Consider the following 19,786-nt stretch of genomic DNA (forward strand, 5'->3'; position numbering starts at 1 on the left):
GTTATGTTTCTTCCGCATCGTAATTTTGCATACACTTGAGCCCGGAAGACTGGGTAACTGAAATGAATGGAGAATTCTCCCTGCACAGCAAATTCCAGCTTTCGTTCCAAATTCGGTTTTCGACTGTGACAACTGCATCGATTACTGTGATCATTAGCCCCGTGTTCTGGGAGGCAGTGTCAATAACTCCCAGAGCCACTTGGCCGAAGTGGGGATCGAACTCACGACCACTGCGCCAATTCATCGCTTTTTATTGTTTGTATTTCGTTTGGACTAACTTCACTTTTCCTTGTATGGAAGCGATCATTTTTTGTAGTATTTTGAGTTGAAGATTCTTTGTTCAGTGCTGAAACGTGTTCTGAATGAAATTATAAACCGAAATATCAGCTGATTCAACTTATCGCGGAAATAAATAGCGGCATTGCGTCAACAGAATATTTAAAATGTGTTTATCCACCATGAAATGTATCCTAAACAGGAGACTGTGTATTACCTCACGCACCTTAACGTTTTGACCTTGTTTTTTCAGTTCGTCGTATTAAAGTTATAGTATTTTTGTTCTCATTCGGGTATGATAAATGCTTACAACTGCCCTATTACAACAGTAATAGGGCAAAATTGAATACTTATTTTTGGTCGAAAACTGTCCAGCGAAGTTTTTATCTGGAGAAATTGTTCACTTGGAATATTCAATGCATAATGTACAACAATAATATTATGAAAATGTTTTTATCGATTCACATCACGTTTGAATACTGCACATATTAAAATTCTGAAACATGATTCTATTCATTTTGTTCGTTTAGTACTCCATTCAAAGGAATTGGAAACGAAATATGACCGATAAGAAAAATAATTCCTATAGAAATGATTTGAATCCAGTAATGAATAACACGCAAGTTTCGCGGAGGTTGACGGTTTAGCGGATTCCATATGCTTCCATATCTCCATATGCATATCTCTAAGCTACTTTGGCTGAATGCGCCGTTGGACAACATATATGCAGCTTCTTTAAACTTCCTCTTAAATCAGTGTTCCTATCTGTGGGTGTTCCTATCTGTGGATGATATCAGTTTGAGACCACTTGATGTTATGTTGATGAATCCAAACATGCTCTGCTATTGCCGCACTTACATTTCAATTTTTGGAAACGCATTCCGCGTTTGGTGGCCCGGTTTTCGTGAGGCTACTGCAGATGGTATTTCCGCCGGCTCTGATGGCTGTTTTCAATTTCCAACCCAACAGAGTTCCCAATTTGGAAAGAATGATTTTCAACAAATTTGCTTGAATCTTCACCCCTATATATTTTATGTTTGAAGAATTTAGGTGTATACTATGTCATTAATGGCACTTCCAGCTCTCAACTCAGCAATTACTCCATTCTGGAAGTCACTTATTCTTCATTTCCAACAAATATAGAACTTTACCCGAACATAAATTTGGTTGACCTGAGCCTTCAATAAAATATTCTCAAAGTCGTTCAGAAAGGACTTAATTTGCAATTACACTGAGGATGAAATTATAATTTCGTATTTTATTTTCATATTTCGAATGGGGACAGCAATTCTCAGACATACTTAGTTTCTTATATGAAGCTCGTTACCCTGAATCATCATTTATGTCTATAATTACACTCGATTATTAAGAAAACATTGCGAATGACAGTCGTCGACGAGTTATTTTTGAAAATACGACTTCATCTTTCAGCTAAGAATTCGAGAAATTTGACCTAGATGAGCGATAATCTCCATTCGAAGAGACTTTGTTTGGTGTATTTATACCAGGTGGTTCTGAAACTGAAGGAATTGAAGAAATTTCCTCTTGGGATTATGTGGGGAAAGCTAATAGGAAGTCAGTAATTTCATTGAAAAGAATAATTCGTTCTTTGAAAAACGATACCATCTTTGTTGTACCGTATAATACGACAAAAATTTGTTCATTGAAAATGCAGGTTAGTTTATTTGGCGACACTGTATATTGTTCACAATTGTTTGATGGAAATTAAATTTTTTTTGTTACTTGGGAGCTGTCTGACCCATTTCTTGTACTAGTTTGTACAAACCTTTTGTTGGATGTTATCGTATTCTTATTCATTCATATTCTTCATCAGTGCCTCATATTTGCATAACACATTACCAACTGTTACTGCCTTGTAGTTGATGTTTATGTGTTTTCAAAAGTGGGCAGTATTCAGGGGAGGATTCTTATGAATAATTATTTTATAGCCTTACTATATTTGAAGTTTTTTCCTTATACCGCGAATTAGGCGATTCAGATATGTGGTTTGTTACCTCGTTCGCGGGAAGATGGAGCGATGACAAATATGGTGTTTGTTGTCCGCTTCAGCCTAGTTCGAGAAATAATACTCTGAGAAGAATTCAATTTTTAATTATGGGAAATCAGCGACTACATGTTGATGAAGAGAGGCCAAATAGCCCGAAACTGGACTGCAAGTGTGGCCGATCCAATAATTGAAAATCGATTCTGGCAGTTGTATCGCCAACTGCATATGCGGGAATTACTTATGTGAAGAATTCTGCACTGACGCCTGTCGAATATATCCCAATGCCCTTCGTGGTATTAGCCAGGGGAGTAGTTGTTTTCTGAATTGTTCTCCTTTTAGATAATTTGTTGAAGAACTTCTTCTCAGACCCATTATAAAGGTTTTTCCCAAGTGAGTTCACAGCTCTGCTTATGTTTTTTTGACCTATTTTATGACCCTGTCCCGTACCATAAATTTTGATACCTTCGCAGCTAGATCAGGACTCATATATGGAGTTTGAAGGTGGTTGACAATATGGAGCTGATGATATATGTACAGCACTTTAATCACAAGAGAACATGAACTTCCTCCTGAAAGAAAGTTTTCAATTCATATAGTACATTTCATGTCCCATGTACGGTTTTCTAAACTTCCTCATGCTAGATATATCTGCCCAGCACATTGTCATCATCGATTTAGTTTGTGTTTGACAAATACTTCAATGGAACTTTGGTTCGTTCGACACAATTTTGCTTGTTTTTTCATTGGTTAAATGGATCGATTTTTCCATTTGGGACTAGTTAGGTTAGTAATCGATTTGCAATTATCGGTATCTTCCAATTCTTCTGGAACCTCAAAACACAAAGAAAATCTTTCAATCAAATAAGAGTAACAAAGTGAGGAATTTTTTTTTCCTGTTTATTCTTTTGTGAGCATCGGTCAGTTCAAGATATTTTTTGTACATACATGAAGTCGTGGGCTAACCAGGGCTAACTTTTCAACTCGTTTTTTCGCAGCTTTTCCATAAATTTCCAATTTACAGGAAAAAATCACAGTGGGGAGACAAAATAATCCATACAAAAGGTTAGCACTGTTATTTAACCATGATATAACGAGAAAACTGGATAGATGAGTTGAATCCAACATATTGATTTCGGACACTGGCCCAGCATTGGTATCTTTTTCTGCAAAAAACATATCTTGTTGCAGCTCTCACTAAAAATAGACGAAATGAAGTCAAAACAGAAAAGTACTCGTGATTCAATACCGTTGCGGGCTTTTTCAATGTGCCAAAGAGCTTCTCTGCTGGATTTACGAATACTCAGTAAGATTGAAAGGTGTCCTTTATATCTTCAAGTCTCCATTAGTGGATCGACAAGAAACCGCTAAATAGGATATAGGTGGTATTGTATTTTTATTATTTCCATATGTCTAAAAAAATTGAAATCAATATAATTTAAACGGTTCTTATAAAAAAATATAGGGCATCAATCGGATTCTTTAAATGTCCAAATTCATTCAAATAAGTTTTAAAATGGGCAACATTATTCTAATAGGGGAGCCCAAGCGGGGATTTCGGGATTTACTAAAGCGCGGCAGATTAATATACAGGGGGATACCTTGTACCCGGTTAAGTACCTCCACCAAATATGAGCCTCATAAATAAGACCGCCTGTGAGGGATAAAGGATCAGATTAGTAAAAAAAATTGATCATCAGAAATTATCGAGCGCGTAAGATTAAGGTAGGGTGAGTTAATTACCTGTTAAAAAGTGTATATTCCAGTAATCTGACAATTTGAGAGTGGCGTAAAGAAAGAGAAGGGCAGCAAAGTTGTAAAAAAATAACGTCATTTTAACATTCTCGAGCGTAGCTGATTTTTTTTATTTTGAAGGAAATAATTCAAGGATAACGAAAAATATATAATCTGAAGATTTCCGCAAGCCGAAATAACAAAAGTTCGTCGATAAAGTTTAATGCGTGCAGCTGTGTGATAACTATATTTCCCTCTCCGAGTTTCTATTCCTCTATTCTCTATTCACTTTTTCTCTATCTCCGTCCCCACTCTAAATTCTGTTGCCATGACGCCATCACAGCTGATCACAGAGACTCGTTCGTGATGAAGATGATGATAAATTAATCAATTAATTGATTGATGTAGCCGTTACTACGTGGTAGGAAATCATAATGGAGAAAAGAGAAATTAAATTTTCTTTCTTTTACCACTTTTATTTGTAACCAACGTTACTGCAGTTTGGTCCTATAAGGACATTTTCAAACTTATATATTGTATTGTATAAGTTTGAAAATGTCCTTATTATAAGACGAAACTGCAGTAACGTTAGTTACAAATAAAGGTGGTAAAAACATAGAAAGTTTCATTTCTCTTTTCTTCATTAATTATTCAGTTGATTATAAAAATTTTTTTTGAGCATTTAAAAAAAATTGTTTCTTATAAATACAACTATTCTACTTAAAAAACATACTTATTTATTTGCATGCTATTTTCTGAGCTTTTCAATTAATTAGATTCAAAAAATTTTAAAAAAATATTGTTTTTGTCAGATTAAGCGAATCCCTCTAGATAATTGTCAGATTATGAGACAGCACGTCTAAAACATAAAGAAGAACCATATATATCTTAATCTGACGCGCTTGAGTATTTCAAAATGGCGAATTTTTTTCACACATTATAATAATGGCCGCGAGTTTGCGTCAGATCGAAATCGTCAGATTATTGAATGAAAGCTTTATTTTTGTTGCGCTCGATAAAATTTTTTTTCTTTTCACTTTTAACCCTTGAAGAAGCTATTGTATAGCGAAACACGTGTCGCGGTTTTCGTAAAACCCTTATAGTGAAAATCATAGAATGAACTCTATTGATTAGTTTTTTAAATATGGATTTTCATCAAGTATCGGCCACTTCTATTCAATTATTTGACCCTTACGTACAACCACCCACATCATGCAAACGATCAGATCAACATACCAACATTATTAAAAATACGTAGGACATTGATGCTATCAATATATGACGCGCTCGAGTATGTCCATGCAACAGTATTTTTTTACATATTTGAAAAACTATAGTCGCTTCCCGCACCGATGAAAAGGTATATATTATATAACATTTTTTTCTTCTTATCATCTAAGCTTTTAAACCTAATATGTCTCTATGACGCTCGAGTAAATCCCCATTTAGCATCGTGGGCTCCCCTGCTATTCCAATTTAACTGACTTTGTATGTCTCGGAGTTTTCGATTTTTCCATGCTGGTCGTCCATATCTTGGACTGACAGTATATTCAATAATTTTTTCAAACCTGAACTTATTTCATATGTTGGTGCAATGGTTTAGTTTTTACCAGTCAATGTTCGCGTTATTCTCGATTTGTTTCATCATTTGTTTCGCACTTTTGTTCAACTGTTTTGCGGTTTCCGCAAGGTTCAACGAACTGGAGGCGGAAGGCAATTTTTGTAATTTGTTTTAAAGCGATTCCATATGAGAACATGAATTGTTATTGCAATATTCAATAACGGTGCTGTTGATTATTTAAGGTAGTCATTATTATTGGGTGTATGATTTCATTGAGATAAACAAATGTGATTTATGGGGAAGTTTGACGTGAATATGAATGTGCAGGCTGATAAGTTTGTTCGTAACCTAGTTCTTCATTAGGCGAACAAAGTGTGACGATCCTCAGAAATATTATTGCATTAAAACGAAAATATTGTTGTCAAGGTTGCGATTCCATATATTTCAGATCAAAACGTCATTTATTTCTGAGAATTTAGTGTCTACTGTTTTGGACTTATAGTATAGATATAAAGATAATAGACAAAAAACAGATTTTCAATTCGAAGGTGCAAACCATTCATTTCATACTTTCAATTATGTCTCGTTAATACTTTCATCCAGAGCGTTGTGCTGTCGAAGCATAGAGAAATATTGCAATGAGAAACATTTTATTAAACACGTAATTCATTGTTACATTGAACAGGTGTCTACTTATTTTGAGAAAACGTTACTGAAAGGAGTAGCTTAGAAAGAAGTTTTGGAACGTTGTACCTCATCAGGCGCTAAATTAATCGCCAGGTGAATTTCTAAGGAAGGTTGGTCCCCATTAGATGAAAATCGCTGGAAATTTGGAAATGATTATCGAAATAGACGAGTTTTTGCATCGCTGATAACTCTGAAAATTTGAATGTAGTGGTTAGTATCTTCTGAGATTTAATAAGTCGTCGGTTATCTTTGGATGGAAATTTGAACATTCACTTCTATGTCGTCATGTTAGACAAAGCAACAGAACCTTCTATGGTTTGAGTAGTTCAACCAAGCAAACCAACAAATAGTTGGTTTGCTCAACGGATCAGTTACTTCGATCCAAACGATAATGACTACTGCACTACAGCGCTTCCTGTTAGAGAAAGGTTTAATGAAGACAATCCAAATCATTGGATCAATAAATGGTTATTACATTATTTACCTGGCCTATTTCATTTGGATATTTTTCTGTGGTATTATTTGAAATCCCTAGTTCTCAATTCGGTTGAAGACCAACAAGGTACCATGTTTTTATATAGTTTTATGAAATACACTCAATCTTTTTTTCCTGTACCTCTTCGCCCTCCTCTCCCAGTTTTGGATCATTTTATCCATTACAAAACACTTTCTGGGTGTTCCTAAAATTTTTGTGATTTTGAAAATTATCCTTAGAAATTAAATAAAACGATTTATATTGAATAAACGAACACAAATCATGAAGAACTTGAACATACAACTCTTCCATTCACGCCGGTAACAAGGCCGGGGTTGACCGGTTGATGGCGAAGGAGAGTTCTTGTATAAATATAAAAAAACGTGTGCTTCTCGGCACGCCCGATAGAATTGACGACTTAAACTGATCTAAGTTGAACTATTCAATATTGAAATTGTTTAACTTGAGAAAAGCTTAGGTTATTACTTGAAATTTATGTATATTAATATGATAATGGAAGGAAAGGTTATTTATTAATAAAATCTTATTAATTTTTTTGTGCATGTACATGTATTGTAGCTACCATAAGCCAATTGTAGCTTTTGTAGGATTCAAGAATGATGTACGCACACAAAATTAGTATCATCATTTTTAAGCCACGTGTGCGTGTGTATCGAAGCTTGTTGTTGATAAATCGTATTATGTTTTATTATCAAATTAACTCATCGTTAGGAGATTCTATAATGTTCCAGGGATCATCTTTTGCTTGTTTCATCAAATTTTTTAATCACTTTCAAAAGTTAATGTATATGTCGACCGCACGCCGAACACTGAGTCATGTCCGAGATACGTCTAGTGCCGTGAGGAGAAAGGGAATCCAGACATACTGGCGCCGTTATGTGTTACGTTACCAAGCGGTTTACCCTCCCATAAGAAGTTATCACTTCAACAGATGAAATAAAATATTAGAACAGAGTAGTACTGACCTACATGGCAAACACATTGTAACATAACATAAGCTCTTTATGTTCCTCTTTTCATCACAGTATTTAAGAAAAAATCTCATCCTATCCCAATGTCGTACTGTAAAGCAATGAAAATTATCACTCATTATAAAACTGATCGTTATTTCTCCTTCAGTCACTTTTAGGACAATTGAAATTTAAAATTGGTCTGTTTTGAATTGGAAAGGGTTTTATTTCATGCGCAATGGGTCACATTTTTTTTCACAATAAACCATATATTTTTTTCAATTACCAGACTTGTTGAAGATATTTTGCGAACTGAAAGTCATTGGAAATTATGATAAATCGGTAGTATTGCACTATTACCTTGAAAATATATCTCTAAGTGACACTACATTTAATTTGGATAGTTATTTCAAAACACGCCATTGCCCAATCAATTGGCTATAATAATCGTCATTATATTCCAATTATTGTAGAGTTATTTTGAATCAATGTTAAACTTGATTCAAATTCAACGAACGCTTAGAGAAAGAATGCGAATTTGTCATGAAATTTACGATGACATTAAATTCAACACTCTACCGACTTATCTTGTCTTCTGAAGAAAGTTCCCACATTCGGTTTCGTGTGAAAAAATGTTAAAAGTAGTTTGTCTTATTCATTTTACGATATTTCTGGTGTAGGAGTAGTGAGACGGAAAAAATGATTCTTTCCGTACGATTCTTTTGAAATGTAGGTATTAAAATTTGTTTTTTCTGTACTTTTGTAAACAAAATTATTTTCGACCGAAGTACGTCTACGTTTCATTTTATAAAACCTATAAATATTCTAAAAATGTTGCTCACAAAATATACCCATTTTGCCTCATGCAATTCGAACGTTATATATTTCGACTGTTTATGAAGAGTATTTAGAAATCAACATATTTGTACTGCTAGCCATATGATTTTAAGAGTCTGAACCAATTTAGAAACGCGAATTGCTTATTTTTCTTGCAGTAGTGCCTAAGCCCGGTGACACACTTCGCGATTTCCGAACGGTTTTTTCCAGCGCGGTTTCCGAGCGGAAATTTCTGTTTTAAAATCGCCACAGCGAGTACCTGAAGTGTCCTCGATTTCCGAGCTATTTCCTGGCAGTCCGGGTTTCTGACTGGAGGGAAAATATTCCCTTGTCGTCCTCTAGTATCGTTCGCGCCTTCAAAGCAACCACTATCAAATGGTGGTATCTCTTCGCGCTTTGGAAGCAGAAGACGCTCTTGCTGGAAAACTCTACTCAAGGAGGGACGATGTGCACCCTTACCACCGAAAGAGGAATCAGGAAATAAGGTTTTCTGTTTTATACACAAAAAAAAACAGAGAATATGCAGACAAGTTTTCTACCTATTACCGAATGTTCATAAAATCGTTCGATAAACTTGTGGTAATTGTTCGACCTTTGCTGCAGAAAGATTGCTCCAGAAGAGTACCTATCAGCGTTGAAGAGTGGCTAAATGTTACATTGAGGTTAGTACAATTTTATAAAATGTTGTATTGATCACATATTTCTTCTAGCGGGAGACATGACCAACACATATCTTATGGGAAACTTGAAAATTCATAAAATCAAAATATATATATTTGTAGTATATACTCGCTTTTGTTCCATAAATAAGGGTGATTTTCTACGCTACGAATTAAAGTTTCCATTTCCATGCTCGAATCGCAACTGAAAAACCGCTCGGAAATAGCCAACACTGTTCCATTCGTTTACCTGGGTTCTCCCTCCACTTGGTCGCCCTTACCTTCCGATTGTCGCTCGTAATACGACGACCGGTCGGCTGTAAAAAATCGCCGCTGTTAAAAATCGCAAACACTTTCAAATTCCATTTAAATGCAGGTGTTTACATAAAAATAACAAACCGCTCGGAAACCGCGCTGGAATAAACCGCTCGGAAATCGCGAACTATGTCACCGTACTAGCAATTCTCTCTCCGGATTGAAAGCAATTGTCAGAAAACTGTAACTAGCATCTTATAAGGAATTCAATGAGGTAGACAGCGAGTGGCTTTATTCCGAAAAAAGTTAGCGATTCAAATTAAAACCTCATTAGGAGGTTTTTCTACTAAACGGTTGACAAAACGGCCACACGTAATTTACTATACAATAGCTTTTTCGGACCTGTTCAATCTTACTAAATTCAACATACTGGGTGGGGGTTGAATTCAGAATTCACCCTATTTTCTCCCCTGTACCTTGGATCGAAAACTTATTAGTCAAGAATTAGTTTTCAGGTTGTCATCCACTATTAAAAAGCTACAGTGAAGCTACATGTGATATTTTTTGGAAATGAAGTTTGAGAAGATGCCCTTTCTTCGACTCTCAAGTAATAATTTCTGATTCGTCAAGCTCATAAGCAAACTTACAAAAATCTATTTTTACTTTTGATTCGAATGAATTCAGGTGCCAAATATGTTGATTATTTTACAGTAAAAAATTACAAAAACAAATACTATGAAGTCTTGTGTAAACATTGTATAATATAACGATTGAATCGACAGGTGGTCTTAATAAGTTAGATAAATATTTAAAAAAAATTGCTTACTGATGATCCTATTTAGATGCGTTATGGAAAATTTTGAAGGTAATTTGTCCGTCGTGACTTTATTCGAGACTGATTTCGATCTCAGTTTTTCGAGGGGAATATTTTTTTTGCTAATCTTATCCGTGGATCTCGGATGATGAACTCCAATTTACGTGCCGCAATCTGACGAGTGAATTTAATTTTTGCGGTTGCCAAGCACGACCATGAATTTATTCATATGCAGTAACTACCAGTATGCAGTACACATATTTTTTCGTAACTGTACTTGCTTAATGATTACGGTTATTATTGTTCACATGCAAATTGAGGACACCAGTTGTGTTAGTGGTGGGAAAATTATTTTCAAACGTGGATGAACTATAGCTGAAACTACCGAGAGAAAAAAATAAACTTCAATGAACAGATTATAGGGACATTCCTACGTTCCTTGTAATAATAATTATTATCCAATTCACAATGGACTTTAGGTTTTTTGGATGGTCCTGTGTACAGCAAGGTACCTGAACTCTAAATCTAACCACCAGCCACACAAAAGAGGGGGCAATTAAAACGTTGGTTGAGAGAGCACGACGTATCTAAGAGTTTTCCTGAGGAACTCAATCACCTGTATTACCATAGTTCCATACTATGAAGGTGTCGTGAACGTATCTCAACCATACTTGGGACTTCTTGTGGGCTTCTTCAATGGGGCCAGAGTTTCAAACCACTCCATATACAGGGTGTTCCTTAAACACATGCTAATATTCAAGGAGGTAATTCTTAGACCCATTTTAAGAAAAAAACTTCCTATGGACGTATGTCCTAAACGCCTTAACTTTTGAGATACAGGGTGGCAAAGTTTTCAAAAATAATCAGTTTTTTAATAAAAACTGAGATAATTTTGTAGACATCTTTGGCATATTTGGTACATATGTTCCATGCCTCAAGGCGCATTTTCTGATGTACAATTTTCTTAATTTTCTTTGCCAGTGGCGTACGTACGAGTTTTGAAATGTATACTTTTTGCGAAAAAAATACTACGCCACTGCTTTATCTTGAATTAAAAATTATTTTTGAAATCTTCATACATTTTTGAGCACATTTGATTTGCTGGGTTTTCTTTGTCCGACGCATGGTTTTCGCTCAAAAAATTAAAAATCGCTTTACTTAAGGATAAATTCTTTAAAAATTTGATGCGGTATCGTGCATCGACTGAAAACAAACTAAGAGATCAGATTTGTTGCAAAATAATTGAGGATCTAAATGGTATTTGTTTGTTGTCAGATGCACTGTTCTCAATTAAAATTACGTCATAACGCAGCACCGCTTAATAATTTTTGAAAACATAAATTTAGTTATCCTGGAATAAATGACGTGTAGCAGAATTTATTTACTGCACCTCTTGGAAATATGGAGTTTGTCGATATGTGATTTCTTTTAAAGATTGAAAGCAGAAAAAACAGCGTACCCACCATAACAATAAAAAACGAATTCTCTGTATGTACAAACGTCAGTAGCTAATATTGATGTTGGTTTTAAGTAAGGTGTTGGTGTTAAAAACTGTCACAGCGCGTTTTGATTGATTTTGAAGTGTTATTGAAGTTATTTTGGTAGTCCGCTGTTTTTCTGAATATCAGTAAATATGATAAATTATACGAATGCGGAAATGGCGCAAATGCATTACGTATATGGCCTTGCCGATGGTAATGCAACAGAAGCCAGGTGCATTTATCAGGAAAGATATCCTAATCGTGCCTTACCAGATAGCCGAACCTTTTCAAATATTCATCGTCGACTTGGGGAAACTGGTAGTTTCAAGAAAGGGACTCCGGAAGGTAGACCTCGTGTAGAAAGAACTCCTGAAATTGAGGAAGCGGTGCTGCAAGAAATTGAGGAACATCCAGAGACGAGTACGAGGAAGATTGCTAGAACTCTGGATATGTGTCATCAAATTGTTTGGAGTATTTTGGTTAATTTTTTGTTATACGCATACCATATTTCAAGAGTGCAGGCATTACTCCCCAGAGCGTGTGAAGTTCAGTCAGTGGTATCTACAAAGTATTGCACTAAATCCGCAGTTTGAGACACAAATTTTGTTCACAGACGAAGCAAATTTTTCTCGGAATGCCATTCAAAATTTCCATAACAATCATGTGTGGGCTGAAGAAAATCCCCATGCAAGAACCGAAACCCATTTCCAACACCAATTTTCGGTTAATGTATGGGCAGGAATTACAGGTGATCATCTAATATGCCCATTTTTTCTACCAGGATGCCTTGATGGTCGTTCTTATTTATACTTTCTTGAAGAAGACTTACCTGGGTTATTGGAAGATGTGCCACTTGCGTTAAGGAATCGAATATGGTACATGCACGATGGCGTCCCTGCTCATTTCAGTGTAATTGTCCGAAACGATAGAGAGCAGTACGATGTGGAGGAGGAAATAGAAGACTTTTGGACCTTACATTCAAAATGTGCACGTCGGAATGGAATTGAATCTAGTTTTATAAGTATAGTGGACACTCATATTCGTTAAAATTTAATGGAAAAGTGATGCGGAGTGCAGAGTTCGTCCGCACTTTATTGACAACTATCTGACATCTACTAGTTTGTGAGACATTCGCTCAAATTTACGAATTCCATATATAAAACGTAGACATGATTTTTGTACATTTTTTTCTGAACCTTAATTCTACATCCATCTCGACTTCTAGGTTTCTTGCAAGTTTTGAAATTGAGATGGGTCTTTTTTAATCGTCGTTAGTCTTCAAATTGGTTGTAGCTACGTCATTAAGGTGAAATGAAACGTATCAACGAGTGTCATCCGCATACATATGCAAGTTGTAATGTTGAAGAACCTACACAAGATTGCCAGTGTAAATGCAAAATAATAATGGCCCAAGTTGGACACTCTGGGGCACACCATTTTTGCCAAAACCTACTCTTAGCCTACAGGCTCAGTTTTTCTAAAAAATATCTAATCGTAGCTCAAAATAATTTCAACTTGGAACCATAAGTAAATCTTTCGCTTTGAAACTTAATTCAGAGAAAATCTTAAAGGCTCATGATTTAACGTACAGAACTCATGAGTATATGAAGACTGTGGTAACCCCGTCATTTGATAATCTTGATGTACAATTATTCTAAAAGTTGTATAGTTTTAAAAATGGTAACTGTATGGTTGAAAAATCCAAAGATCAACACTGTTCAGTGGCAAACATTTTCCTCTGCCAACATCTTAAAAATTCTGAAATAATTTCATCAGACCATTTGAAATCAGTACACGATTTCAGTATCGGTACTGCGTCTGTTATTTCGCGAATGTTTTCAGGAGGAAAAAATTCGCTTGCAAAATGTCTTGTTTGGTTTTTGATTATATCGAACGCCATATCGTAGTAATTATTTGAGCAAACATTTGCATGCTGATTATTCATAATTTTTTACTTTGATCGCAAATCATACAGTGTTGAGTGTAATCATCTTTTGAATAATTTATGACGGTCGTTTTATTTATACCTCGGTAGCTGTTTTGACATTATAGCTTGCTTTGAGAGAATTTTATATGATAATAAACACTAGGTCGCTACGTATAGAATTTTGCTTGGGGATTAACATGGGGATTATATTTTTTCATATTTTCATGTTATGTTGTTAGAATTATTCACTAGAAATGTGCTAGTTGTTTATTAGGTCTACAACAAGCACTTTTTCGAAACAACGGAATTGTAACACTTTTCTTGACGCGCGTTTCATCAACCAAGTTGGCGTCTTCAGGAGTTGGCGTCTCTATTTATATTCAAGAGAGACTACTTTCACTTCCCGACATACACCCAACGGGTCTAGATCCTGCTGGTCGGTAGTTAAAATTGTTAATCAGAATTTTGAAAAATCCACAATTCCACAACCAACACAAGCGAATGGTTCAATTGCAACAACAGCCTTAAAAAAAAGCAAATCTACTTACTTTTGCAACTCAACAGTTGATTTTCTGGGAAAGGCACCATCCACTATTCCCACACTAGAATCCACAATGCCGGACAGCGGACAGCTCAATATCAACAAGGCGTCTGGCACTGATGAAGTTCCCGTCATCGTACTTGAAAAGTGCGCAAATGAACTCTGATAACCAGACATGCTCTGGTTTTCACCCCAGAGAACGCTATTACCTCACCAAGAATATTGCTTAGTCCGGTTCTCTCTGTATCTGTAGAGTAGGGAGGGTGAGTGTAAGCCCACGCACTTAGGCCACGTGTGACCTTTGTACATCCTCCCGAGAAGTTGTCCTCCTAGGTCATCGTCCATCCTGTCCTTTCCAGGAAGGTGGACAGGTCGCTGGGAGACATCTCCTTTATATCGGCAGGTGTAGGCCAAGACTCGCCGAACACACACTCTCTCATTGACGATAACTCCGGGCACTCGCACAGGACATGCCTGACAGTCTCATCATCCTGTTCACACATCCTGCATAGAGGTGTGTCCACTATCCCCGTATTATGTAGGTGTTTCCTTAGTTGACAGTGGCCAGTCAGAAATACTACTGTAAGGCGTAGATTTTTCCTGGTCATCGCCAGATATTTCTTCGGCGCTAGCTTCCCAGGGTCGCCCAAGGTGATCCTGGCAAGATTACATCCTTTGATTCCATCCCATCTCTTTAAGGATTGAGCATGGGTGTAACATTTGACTAGTTCCGCAATTGTCGAAGTCATCAGGTGGGTCCTGAAATTCTTAGTCCAGCCGCAACCTCCTTAACGTACAGATCCAGAGGGGTCAGACCCGTGATTAATTTCATTGGCGCGGTTGGTGTTGTTCTCATGGCTCCTGTGATGTTTAAACAAGCCAGTCGCTGTATTTGATATAATTTTTGGATGGCCGTTGCTTGTAGAACTTTCGGTCCCCATGCAATGGCTCCATAAGTTAACAAAGGTCTTGTTATTGCAGTGAAGATCCAGGTGACCAGACGGGGTGAAAGACCCCATGCGCGTACCACTGTCCTCCGACATTGCTCATAAGCCACTTATGCTCTTTTTGCTCTATTCTGTAGATGAGAGTTCCATGTTAGCTTCTTGTCGAGGATAGTACCAAGGTATTTCACCTCTTCAGAGAAGTTTAGTTTGCTTTTGAAGATTTTGGGAGGTTTTAAGCCCGTTAAACTCCTTTTCCTGGTGAAAAGGACCATCTCAGTCTTCTTGGGATTGATCGACAGTGAGTGTTCCTTACACCATGTTTCTATTAATTTGGGCCCATCCTGCGCTCTATCGCACAGTATGTCCGGTTACTCGGCCTGCATTTCCTGTCCATGGTTTCTGCAGGAAGGGAAGATCGATTAATTCATCCTTGAAGTTTTTTCCAAGGACGTATGAAGCGGCCTTGGCATGTTGTAAGTTTGCCTGCTTGAAGATAACACGTGTTGCCGCAAACTTAGAACTCCTCGACCCTAAGAGGGAGAACATAGGGGGGTCCTTAAGGACACCACCCTCCTCTCCCGGGATCGAGAGATGTGTAGGCTCAGATGATGAGGTGAGGACACCTGCTGTCTCTGAGTTGCCTGCTGATTTATTGGATCTCTTTGACGAGACGAGTTTCGTCTTCGCTTTCAGAGAGCCACGTCCAGCCTTTTTTCTTGGTTTTCTCGACGAGACTTTGGCCGTCTTCGTTTTCTGAGAAACACCTGTTTTCCCGGCCTTGGGCTGGGTGTGAGCCGGTGGTTTACCCCTATGTTTGGGTGGAGGTTTGGTTGAACTCCTCCCCATAGTTGGATTTCCACTCGGCCTCGCCTTATTTACTCTAACGGGTGCACTAGTTTGACTCGTTTGAGTAGTTTCCTGCTGGGAGGGTGCCCGGATTTTAGGGCGGAATAAGACCTGCCCAAAACCAAAATGTGGTCTGAAACCCGTCCTCGCCAGTACGGCCATGGAACCATCGTCTACAGCGAAGGTCCATGTTTGACCAGGGACTGACTTTTCCTTGTGGAAGATCGTCCACTCCAAAGTTGACAGACCATGGTTCATTTTCCTCAATCTAGTGAGGACCTATTCGGAGGTCAGTCTATGACTGCCTCCGTCAGGTAGGTAAGCAACACAGATGTGTTGCTTCGGAAGTTGGTCCCCTGTGACGCATTTCAGGGAAGCGCCCTCCGACGGTTGCAGGGTATTAACCACACCCGCAAGCCAGTCGGCGCTAACCTGATCCTCACAGACGACCTGTAACCATCCAGGCCGAAATACTCAGCTCTGGAATTGAACCTGTGGCCCACCGTCTGGAATAACCTCCACAGCCGTCAAAATAGCCCTCTGAAGAGATTCCAGCTGGTTGGTCGTTAATGAGGTAGTCGGATAATCAAGGTGCAAGATTCCCACCTTGATACCCGCGACAAACTTCCCATATGGGAAGGTACATCAGGTACACCTGACGATGCCTTAGATTCAACCGTGAATGGCTTTTTTGCCTCTGGTTTCGGTGAATCATCATTTGAGCGCAAACGTTTGCTAACCTTCTCAAGGGGGGTTTGTTCCCCCACCTGAGACAGATTCTGCGTACACCGCTCAAGAATTTGGTGCAAGGCAGTTTATCGATGATGGTACCTACGAATCGTTTTTGACATCTCAAGATGGCATTGTAGGTATGAAATGAAAAATATCTTGCCCACAAAGCATTGAAGTATCGAGAGAAATATCTAGACCTAGTCGCGTCATGAAACTTTGAACATTTCTAATTAAAAAAGAAAGGTGTTGCCAAGATATACTTCATGAGAAAATATATTTGTTTTGATAAATTGATGGATGTAGCCGTTACTACGTGGTAGGAAATCATAATGAAGAAAAGAGAATTGAAACTTTCTATGTTTTTACCACTTTTATTTGTAACTAACGTTACTGCAGTTTCGTCCTATAAGAACATTTTCAAACTGCAGTAACGTTAGTTACAAATAAAAGAGGTAAAAAACAGAAAATTTCAATTCTCTTTTCTTCATTATTTTTTTTGAGGTTTCAAGTTATCAATAAGAAATGATAGAATTGAGTCAAGATGTTTCACAGATATTTAAGTTTCAATAAATCTCATACGAACATTAAAGAAATCTTTAGCTCAATTTTTTATTTAGTTATATTTAGTTTTTGGATTAATGCATTCATATCCATCATTGTCACAATAAAAATGAATCAGTCACCTATATTTTAAGTTTTTCGTCATATTCAATCTTAGCTTCATGTGCTGATATGAAATAAATCCTATATATCAATCTATCATAGCAGTTAGGCTGATCTAAGCTTTTCTTGATATAATCAATATTCTGAGGATTCATTATTTATCAAAACACTTCAGTTGTTTTGGAAGGAAAATTTGAATTTCTCATATGGGATGTATGCACAAAAATAGTTTAGGATTTTCCCATCATCAGCGCGGTGACTGTTTTATTACTAATCCAAACAAGCTGTTGGCTTGAAACCAATTCGTTCAGTAAATTGCCTTATTTTTTTGTCATTATAAATTTGGATACGCATGTGCTTTCATTCATAGAATGTTCGAAAACAAAAATATTTCTCATTGGAGCTTGAAGAATATGCGACTAACTGAAGAAAGACTACTCTTTTTTTGAATATCGAACGAATCATTTTTTGTCTTAACGTTTCAAAATCTACGTCTGTCTTCTAGCAATGCAATCCGTCCGTCTAGGGAATGCAACCCCGATCTCGCGAGATCCCGTGTAATTTTTCGCGACCAATCCCGAAGCATAATATGACGAGATCCCGTTCGAGATTGACGGGATTGATGTTGAGGCTCAATTTACACTAGAAGATCGTGAAAATTACCAAATAAAACAGAAGAAAATGAAAATCAGTGATTATATTCCATTCGATTCTAACGTAACAAAAGAGGTAATGATTTCCCTAATGGCAGCCAGAGATGGTTTGCATTCAGAGTATTTTGTACTACCGAGGACATGAAGAGTCTTTTTGCTGTTTTACTGCGAAAGGTAACAATTGCATTAGTGTGCACCAATTACAATTAAACAAATTGTGATGAATTATGGAACGATGCTCAAAATGAAAGTGAAGGAAGTTCTTTTAAAGTTGAAAAATGAAAACTTTAGGTTTACAGTCACGTTAGATGAATGGACATCTGGAATGAATCGGCGCATTTTAAATGTTAATGTACACACAATTATCAACAGTCAGTCTACTCAATGGAATATTGGACTAGCGTGCATTTTTGGAAATATGTCGTCGGAGAGTTCAGCTTCTGGAAGAAAAACTATCAGAATTTAATTCATTTGTGTTTAACGACATAGTCGGTATAACGACCGATGGAGCCAGCGTCAACCATAGTTTATAATAATGCAAGGTAAGGTAAGGTAAGGTAATGCAGAGAGGTATGGTAAGGTATCCATTTTTTAACGTTCACGAAAAAGTAAAGTATGAAGAATTGCCGCAGTGATTATAAGTTTTGGTAATTTTTGAGTTGGCAGGATTGCATAAACAAATATTGACTTTTCATATTCTTGACAGCAGCAATCATTCACATGAAATAAATAATAATTATCATTTCTATAATATTATGGAAGACGCATATTTTATATCATTAATAGAACAATACCCAATTTTCACAAGTTTATCTGGTGACATTACCTTTCCACCATTCGGGTACATCCGTCAAAGTTCGTAATATGGCGCTTTTTGATTGGTCGGAGGTAAGAACGCAACGCAGAAAGTTGAAAGTAGCCAACTTGTTACCTTGCGGTACCTTGCCTTACCGACGTTACCTTACCTTACTTTTTATCTAGAACGCAAGTGTGTTTTCTCAATGCTTCAACTTTCTTACCTTACCTTACCTCGTTACCTTGCGTTTTTATAAACTAGGGGACATGAAGAAAGTTCGACGCCTGATTGAACCACTACTACAACAGCTTTGCTACGCCAACGGTGTACAATTGAGTATAACAGACGTCATTTATAAGAAGAATGTAGAATCTAATGAAGAAGAAGAATTTGAAGTCCTTTTACACGTATATCCAGATCCACAAGCTTAGAAAAATTAGTCAGTAATAAAAAAAAAAACGGATTTATTTGAGTGTGGAGGAACAATGGGAAGATTTTTGCAGTTTGCAGATAATTACTTAGTCAACCAGTGTCGGAGAGGGCATTCTCAGTAGCTACATTGCAACGGATATTAGATGCTGGTTAGCAGATAGTACTCTTGATACACTTTGTTTTTTGAGAAGTTACTTTCAAAATCACCCGTAACTACTTTTTAATCTCCTTGAGCTATACTATACCTACTTTTGCTTTGGTTATGTTCATGTTAGTAAAACTGTTAATTATTTAGTTAGCAACATCAAAGGATAAAGGCTTTTGATTTTTTTAAATGATCTTTTGTTTTAATTAACCTCACTATCACAAGCAGTTTTCATCGTATTCAGAAAGGTGATTATTTTTTCAACTAGACGAGATCCCGCAAATTTCTGGATCCCGCAAATTTCTGGATCCCGCGAGATTGACATTTCTAATCCCGAGGGATCTCGATT

The 19,786-nt window shown here is 37.0% G+C and overlaps 1 protein-coding gene across 4 annotated transcripts in view; it reads left to right on the plus strand.

Annotated features, from left to right (window-relative positions):
• mtd (TLD domain-containing protein mustard) overlaps nt 1–19,786 on the plus strand; it is a 312,338-nt gene that overhangs the window by 139,874 nt on the left and 152,678 nt on the right. The gene's annotated exons all lie outside the window — the stretch shown is intronic.

Source organism: Leptinotarsa decemlineata, unplaced genomic scaffold (assembly GCF_025532065.1).
Source record: "Leptinotarsa decemlineata unplaced genomic scaffold, Ldec_3_MD MMD2_tig00026354_RagTag_RagTag, whole genome shotgun sequence".
NCBI classification, from domain to species: Eukaryota; Metazoa; Arthropoda; class Insecta; order Coleoptera; family Chrysomelidae; genus Leptinotarsa; species Leptinotarsa decemlineata.